This window comes from Aedes albopictus, chromosome 1 (genome assembly GCF_035046485.1).
Source record: "Aedes albopictus strain Foshan chromosome 1, AalbF5, whole genome shotgun sequence".
Lineage (NCBI taxonomy): Eukaryota > Metazoa > Arthropoda > Insecta > Diptera > Culicidae > Aedes > Aedes albopictus.
This window is the reverse complement of record NC_085136.1, coordinates 291,850,874-291,859,850: the sequence shown is the minus strand read 5'-3', so window position 1 is coordinate 291,859,850 and position 8,977 is coordinate 291,850,874. Positions and strand designations below refer to the sequence as shown.

At 41.2% G+C, this 8,977-nt stretch overlaps 1 long non-coding RNA gene across 1 annotated transcript; it reads right to left on the bottom strand.

Annotated features, from left to right (window-relative positions):
* Positions 1 to 618: 618 nt before the first annotated feature.
* On the bottom strand, positions 619 to 7,643 carry LOC134285700 (uncharacterized). The gene is made up of 2 exons (XR_009996555.1): positions 1,438 to 7,643; positions 619 to 1,377 (listed from the first exon to the last, which is right to left on the bottom strand). It is a non-coding gene; the product is annotated as an uncharacterized LOC134285700 (long non-coding RNA).
* Positions 7,644 to 8,977: the final 1,334 nt, after the last annotated feature.

Below are 8,977 nucleotides of genomic sequence, written 5' to 3'. Positions count from 1 at the left end.
AACTGTGGAACTGTCAAATTCAAACATCACGGGAATTGACCGATTAGGGTTGATAACAAATTTAAATAGAAAATGTCAAATTGACTACTTATTGTCACTCGTGATCCAAATCAACGTATTCCAAAACCATCAAACGTCACTGTTGCACCGGCTACGTCCTCTCTGTTTTGATTCTCTTCGGCGTATACAAAAGGCGCGCGTCTCTCTTTATTTCTCGTGCCACGGAGCAGAGCACGTTGAGAGAATTATGTGTTTTGTTTATCTCGCTCAGCTGCGTCATCAACAAGCGAGGCTGATGACGGTGGTCCGTGGTCCCTAAACATTCTGTCCTCTGTACTAGCGAGCGGGCGGTGGCGGTGATGGCCATTCAGTCTGTCGTTGACAGTCATTCGAGTCGTTCGAGGGGGATGCCACAGCGTGTATTCTATATAGCGCCGTTTGCGGGTGTTGTTCGAATTAAGCTGTAAATTGGATAGTTTTGTTATTTTTTTTCGGTCGGTAATTGCACAAACAGTTAGTTCAACACGGATTTTTGTTTTGTAGGAAAAACTAACATAATCGTGGTGTGAAGTTTGACGCGTCGCGTTCGCGCGTGTGACAGGTGTTTTCCAAGTCACGTGCATGTGACGAAAATGGAATGTGTGTAAATCACTGAAGGCGAGGCCGGGGAAAAATAGTGTAGATTGGTAATTACTGCTGATAATTACTCACATTTTGTTGTGCTTGCTCACATCAGCAGGGAATGTTCGTGTAAGTGAGATCAGCGAAGAGAAGTGTAATGTCATCTAATTGATAGTTTGAGTTCGGTTTTTTTTTGCGTAAATCAATTGAATTAAATGGATTAGAAGTGAGTCGCAGTGGATTAAGGTTCAAGTGGATTGTCTGCTGTTGATGAAGAGTGAAGTGCTGAGAGAAGATTGGAATGTCAGAAGAGTTTAACGTAGAAGAAGCTAATGCTTTGATGTTTCGCCGCAAGGCTTAAAGTCCCGGAAAGAACGCGCTCGAGCGTTCATTGACAACTTGCTAAGTGATTGACGTGTGTGAGAATTCCTTTGCTCGACGTTTTCCGAGTTTGTTTCGTCTCTGTTGATTCGTCTTTGGTAATCGCAGTACTAGATTCGAATCCAGTCCATCAATCGACTTCGGGCTACTGTGATTCTGTGATTGAAGTTCACAAGCCGTAGTATCATACTCCGAAGATTTATGGTCGTTGGTGAAAGAAAGCAGACTTTAAATCACAAATCCCTGTCGACTTCTTGACAATAAGGTAAGTCTCATTTCCTGGTGGCTTAATTAATCGACGACTTCTTGTACAACATTCCTCCGCGGTCTCATATTTCACCAGATGACAGCTTTGTTTTTTTTTCATCTCACGCCCTACGAATTACACAAACTAATCTGGAATCACAAAAATAGACAAAGCACAAAAATAGATACCTTCGGCTCGATAGCCAATCTGGAGTAGCAGGTTTCCATCTCCGTAAATCCCGTAGGGAACGGAATCCCATCGTGCCTTCTACCGCCTTCTCAAACCCCTTTTTGACTTGAAGAGCACACAAAATTTAATCATCGCCACAAATCTTTTGTGATCTGATCAGCGTCTCTCTCTCGCATCGTTCGTCATACGAACGAGAGATGTTCGCTAGGTTTTTTTGTTTTTGTTCTTCACCGCATCTCTTCTTCGTCAGTGATTCGCTTTTGATCCGCTCTTCGGATCGGCTATCCTCCTCTTCGCCGCAAACGGCGTCGAAACGCGGAATCGTCATCAACTCGCGCTCCTTCGACATTTTTCATTTCGATTCGATTCGGCAAAATGAAACAACAACAAATCCGCGCATAAAACCGACAGAAGGCAAAACAAACCGCACTTTTTTCTTCGATTTAAACGACGATCATCGCAAGAAACAACAATGCGCATAAATATTAAAGCGTGATTCGTTTCGACCGAATGTGCACACGAAGGAATCCGAGACTCTTTTACCGGCCGGTTCTCTCATGCTTCGGCTACGCAACAACGACTCGTTTACCATGCGTTCTCTGCGCTTGTACGAGCGCCGCCGATCGCTGTACCTACATCTATTACAAAATGATTTTGAATCGGAATTCATATTCGGTTTTTGATGATTTTCCTCCTTCGCTTAATCTTTTCCAACCGTCGTCCTCATATGTGTCGTGATCTTGACTTGCGTGACCTGGATGATGGGCAAGGTCTTCCCGTAGCGAACAAGTTCTACTCGTCTGTTGGATCATCGGGTTCTGAAGTGCGCTGGAATTGGGATTCTCCCTCTCGCGCTTGTCGTCGTCGGTCGGGTGGTGAGCTCGGTTGATTTGGATTTTTGATTTCTCGATTTTTTTTTATTGTTTAAAAAAGCTTGAAGCCACTCACCGCACCGCACCACTGGGCCGGCTTGTAAGTGTTTTTTCGTGTCTTCCTCACGGGAAGCTGGCTGCTAACGAATCTATTTGGGTTTGGCTACAGAGCAGACCGGCAGCGTCTTTGCATCTGAAGTCGGAAATTGTCTGTTTTATTTTGTTGTGATTGGAGATGCTTGATTTGTTTTCTTCGATAAAGAATTCATGTGGGAATCGATACTGCACTTGAGACCGGAATGTTTGTTCAGCTCACAATAATCTTGGAGAAGGTTTGGCAAGCTGTTGTGATGTATAATTGAAAAAATGTTTTTCTAGGAATTCCTAAAACTGTAGAACTAATGAAACTTGTGGAATTACTCAAAGTTTGTAGTACAATTTCAATCAAATATCTTGGAGTAGCTTCTGAAACGTCCCTCTATCAAATGTGATTTCCATAATTTCTCGGGAATTATAATATAGAATTATGATACGATTCAAGAGAGGATTTCTGAAAGATTTCAATGAGGATTCCGGTAAATTAAGGTTGAAGTATTGGTTTCATTTAGAATGTCGTGGAAACTTTGAAAGAATTCTACTAGCAACTTATCGAAGACTTTAACACATATTTTAGTTTTTCAGCAACAATTTTGAAAATTAAAATTCCGGTTAATTCCATGGCGAAAGACATTTCAAAAATACTTTGAAGGAACTGTTAAAAATAACCCAACAAACATTTTGATTGTACAAGAGTGGAACAAACTACTCTTAAGCAAACTTGAGCTTAAGAAACTGTTATTAAGCTACTTCTGTTCCTTGGGAAGGTTCATAGTTCTATCACATGTAATTTTGAGAATTTGTTTGAGTTTTCATTTAGCGATTCGTGTGTGTGTCCTCCAATCAGGTTTTTTAAAAAATCATAGCGAAAAAAATAATATGTAGATGTTTTCTTTTTTTTTTAATTTAAAGGAGTGTTTTTTTTCGAAAACTCCAGCTAGGATGTCTTCAGAATTGTTTCAGAAATTTTCGTCAGCATTTCCCGCAAATTCGTTCAAAGATTTTTCCAAGAGTGTCTGCTAAGGTTTATCGTGGATTTTTTGTTCAATCATTTCTTTGAGAACATTTTCAAGATTTTTTCTAAATGTTATTCTACATTTTTTTGCACATCTTTTGTGAATTTTTCCAAGAACTTCTCAATTTGTATATTTAGGAAAATTCATTTGAGAATTCCTCCAGTCAGAATGTCAATTTAAAACTCTCCCTAGAACTCTGAAGTAGAAATTTCCACAAAATGTTTCTAAGTTTTGCTAAAGGAAATCCCCCAAAAGGTGTTTTTAACAATTCAAACAACGACCTGTTTCAAGAGTTCCTTTGATAATTTCTCCAGGAGTGTATCGAAAATTTTTTCCAGAAGTTTATCCAGAAGTAACTTTGAAAAATCTTAGCAATGATTCTTGAAGAGTTTCTACAGAAAATCCACTGCAGGTTCTTCAAAGGATTTTCCTGGAAGTTCATCGAATATTTGAGTATCTCTGAAAATCTCCGAGAATTTTCCAAGGATTATTTTAAAAATTTCTTCCTTGATTTCCCTGAAATTCTTCAAAAAGCTCTCCATGTGTTTTTCCAAGGAAACTATTGATTTAATCTTTGCTCCTCAGACTTTATTTTCGGAGGATTGCTTCAAAAAGAAATCACCTTTAACAGTTCATTACGAATTTTTGTTAGAATTCTTCTGAATAATTCTGCTGGAATTTCTTCAAGGATGAATCATTTCAGTTATAGGGTCAGGTTTTTGTCCAGAAGTTCCTACGAGAAGTTCCCTTGAGAGCATCAATTAATTATTTCGGGAAATATTCCTAACTTTCTTGTACAAACTCCTTTGAGGATTTCCCGAAACAAATCTCCTTTAAGGATCGTCCGCAAGCTGTGTATACCTTTCGAGGAGGGAGGGGGACTGGCTAACGTCTACGTCAAAAGTGTATATAGAAAAAAATACCTTGAGGGGGGAGGAGATGCCTGAGATGATCAAAAATAAATCTACGTAGCTTATCTTGGAGGATTCTTCCAAAATCATTCCAAAATCCTTCCCAATTTTCTCCGATTTTACGAAAATTCCTCAAAAAATGGTTCCTTTGTTTTAAGGAATCCTTAGGTTCTCTTTAGATCATTATTAGAAATGATCCGTGCCGTCGATTCCTCTAAAATATCCTTTAAAAACCTCCACAAAGTTTCTTCCAAGGATTCCTCCATAAACTCATCCGGGAAGTATTAAAAAAAATCTTTAGAAACTCTCTTGCTGATTTACCTGAAAAATCTCCTTCAGCGTCTGTCGGTAAACTAATTAGACTCCTCGGTGAGGAGAGGGCCTAGGTCCATACAAATTCCTAAAATTGTGTATTAACAAACGTCTACGACGGGGGAGGGGCCGTCTGAAATGGTAAAAATGAAATGTTTACTTCGGAAAATGGTTCTCCCAGAAATTCTTTCAGAAACTCATCCCCTCCAGAAATTGCCTTAAAAATTTCTACAAGAATTTTCCAAATTTTTTTCCGAAGATCCTTCATAAATTTCTTTAGGTATATTATTCAGAGTTGTCCTCCTAAAGTTCCCCCAAGAATTCTGAAATTCATCGTCGACTCCTCTAGAAATTCTTATGGTAAGATTCTTCCATGGAATTTGGAATCCCAAAGAGGACATCATCAGACCTTTTTACAAGGTTTACTCAAAGATTTTAAGAGTTCCTCAGATCCTTACCTAGAAAATTTCGCAGAGCATTTTTCCAGAAATTTCTCAAACATTTGTCCTGGAAATTTGAAGAAACTTCTACAAACAATTTCGAGGATTCCTACAAAAGATTCTCCGAATATTATGTTGAGAATTTGTCCGATTTTTCAAAACTACTTTGAAAGAAGCTATGGGAGTACCTCAGGATTTCATTCAGATTTATTGCGAAGATATTCCCTGGAATCTTCTCCTGGCATCGTTCCAGAAATATATATAATCTATGTTTGTTATTGAAGGAGAGTCTGAGCCGATCAGCACTGCAGAACCTTTTTTTTGCCTTTCTCGTACAACAAAATGGACTGAAAGGCTAAATGTTTATTCATAAAACGAATTTTCGATAAAAGGCCCGGAGAGTCAAGTCACGTATACCAATCAATTCAGTACGTCGATTTCAGGTTATGTATGTATTTATGCTTATCGGGTTTCGACTGTTTTGATATAGAACTTTGGGAGATGGCTTAGCAGTCTTGGAGGAAATTGAAAACTAGTTGTTTAAATCTTTCCCGACGTTTCGATCCGTTTGGGATCTTTTTCAGAAGCCATCTCCCAAAGTTATGTATGTATGTCTGTGCACAAAAAAGGTCACTCAATTTTAAGATACTTGTCATTGCCCAATTTCAACGGGTTTTGCATGAATCGGGTCTGTAATTTACCTCATTGTTTGCTATTGGAAATGGTCCGGGTCGCTCGAAGCGTTCCGGAGTAATGGTCATTTTAGTGATTCAGACCAGTACCAGTAAACTGGACAAATACTATAACAAGAATCCAAACCGTGGGACACATGAAATTGCTCCGATTTTTATAACTTTGCAATGGTTAACGAATTTTGTGCAGAGTTCATCAATGGTGACCAGAAAATCCACGATGTCGGCCCCAAAATCAAAATGGCGACCTAAACTGCATGATGGCGACTTGAAATATGGATATATTTCGTATGAGAAAGATGTCTGGAGCCCAAAAATGGCTACCATAATATTCAAAATGACGGACCAAATCCAACATGGCAGCTGTTTTAAGCAATTTCAGGCTGGGGTATATTTGGAATGTCCGAAGTCCAATGATTGTGACCTAAAATACGACTGTTTAAAGTAATTTTAGGCTTCAAAACCATATAATTTAAGTATATTTTAACTGTTTCAACCAGTTTTGTGTTCAGTCGTTCACTACGATGTAGTATAGTACTTATGGATGTCTGGAGGATTCCAGGAAGTTTCAAGATAATCTCAAATGCTTTTGAGGAGGTTTCAGGGGGTACCTCGAGGTCTGAAGAGCGTTTTAAGTGGGCTTCAATGGATGCTAGGAAGTATCAGGGGTGTATAATCAGGTGTCAAGGAGTTTTAGGTGTTTCCAGGGATATTTCTTAGAGATCCAGAGGGTCGCAGGGGCACTTCAAATGATCTCAGAGAGTTCCAGGGGGGTTCCATAGGATCTCAGGGGCGTTTCAGGGGGTACCAGAAGATCTCAGGGGTGCTTCTAGGGGTCCCAGGTAGTTTTCAGGAGATCCCAGAGGATTTCAGGGTGATCCAGCGGGTGTTTAGGGTGCTTCAAACAGGCTCAGGGGATTTTCAGTGGGACCCAGAGGGTTTCATGGAGGTCCCGGGGGCGTTTCTGGAGTGGAACTGATGGAGCCTTACTTGCGGGAAGGTCAAATCGCTGTGAACGCGGTATCAGTTCTTGATACTTGCTGCGCAGTTGGAAGCAGGCGTGGTTTCGAGGGTGTGATGTGCACTAGCCCCTCTCTGAAGCAATGCATTTTTGGTGGTTCTGGAAATACGAAGGGTTTGGCGACAATGGGAATGTTGTTTAGTAGGTCGAGGAAAGAGTCCTGGTTTACACTTATTTTTTTTTTTTTTTGTAGAAGACGGTCCTTGCCCCCCCACACCATGGACCTTCTCTACGGGTGTCTGTTGAGCAGATTATCCCATGGTTTAGAAGAAAAAAAGGGGTACCAGGAGATCTCAGGGACGATTCAAGGGGGTCCAAGGGGGTTTAAAAGGTAAGGTCCCATCAGCGTTTAAGGGGGCCTCAGGGGCGCTCCAGGAGCGCTTCAAGGGGGTTCCAGGGACCCTGGGGCTTTTTAGAAGATCCCAGGAGGTTCAAGGGGTTCAGGGATCATGTCTGGTGGTTTCAGGGGGCACCTGGAGATCTCAGGAGCATTTCAAGGGGGGTTCATAGGGTACCAAGAGGAATCAATGGTATTTATGGTATGAACTGGTAAATGGTAACTGGTAGGGGGTTTTAGGGAAGTTCTATGGGGTCTCTGGGTCACAATATGCTATTGAAACATTCCTGAAATCTCCGTACTCCCTTTGAAATACCCCCTGAACGCCCTTAACCTCTTAAGACCTTTCCAGAAAAACCCTTGAAATCTCTTGCAACGCCCCTGAAATGTCTCGAATCGCCCTTGAAACCTTCATATGCCCATTGCCCTTGAAATCCCCGTAATCAATTTGGAATGCTCCTGAATCCCCTAGGAACGTCTTTAAAAGGCTCAAGAATCTCCCTGCAACATAGGGAATCGCGCCACTTGGGCGGTGGCTTCTATATTCGTCTGTTTTCCACTATAACTCAGTCAAATTTGAACCAAATGCCACAACTTTTGGAATGTGGTGAGATAGGCATAGTATCTACCCGTGTACAACATTTCAAGTCAATTGGTTCAAAATTGACTGAGTTATAGTGGAAAACAGACGAATAAAGAATCCACCGCCCAAGTGGCGCGATACCCTACCTGAGAACCCCTCGAAGCGTCCCTGAAATGCTATACAACGCCCCAAAAACCTCTCGGAACGCCTATAAATCGTTTTTGAAACCCCCTGAATATTTATGCATTGGAACGCCCCTGAAACCCCTTATAAGCCGCTTCAACGACTCCTGAGACCCCCTGAACTGTCCCTTAATCCTCTTGAACCGTCCATGAAACCCCCGTAACACTATTGAATCGTTGCAATCTCATTGACAAGTCTCAAATACCCTTAACAACACTCTGAAACTCCCCTGAAGCCCCTGAAACCCTATTTCTTAGGCTGTAAGTGAATTTCCTGAGAACCTCCTTGGCTCCACCTCAACTGCTCAGGAGCAGACCCGATCTCGCGATCTTAGTCCTTATTAAAGCCCTTACTCAATTTATGCACAAAATTCCATCTTTTAACGCCCTTTTTTAATTAATGCACCCTTGCCTATGGCATAAAAAGGTTCCAGTGTGCGATATTTATTAACATGCCACTTGATTTTTGTTGAAATGGTTGTTAGTATGTATTCTACAAAGTATATCGTAACTACGTGAACGCTAATCATTTTAACGAACATCAGTACTCAAGATGACGTCTAGGATTGATTGAAAATCATTCAATTTAGCGTGTCGCAATCCAAGATAAAATATTCATATGCATAAAACATACAAACTGCCCTGACTAGAGGCGTGTCCAACAAGTTCGAACCAGCTGATCAGCAGCTTGCATTTCAGCTCAAACTTTTCTCAGGAGAAGACGCAGAACATGCCATAAAACGAGTGACCCTGCCAGCAGATGAGGTCGGGTCACCGTGGTCGCCGTCGTTGTAAGGCTCAACTTTTACGACTACTCCTTTCCACGTTCCTTCTGTGCCTCACGAAGTCGCTGATTCGTTACCCTCGGCACCAAAGACCTAAAGCTGAAAAGTTCTCGATCGTTAAATTTTCGTTGTCAATCAAAATTAAGAAGCGGAACCAACACATGCAGCGAAAGCCGTGCGTTCTCCAGGGTCCGGCGTTCAACTGATACGATGAGATAGCTATTAATTTATTTTATCCCCGCACCGCCACCACCCGAAAAAAGAAACATCCATCCGTCCAAATTCTCTCCAT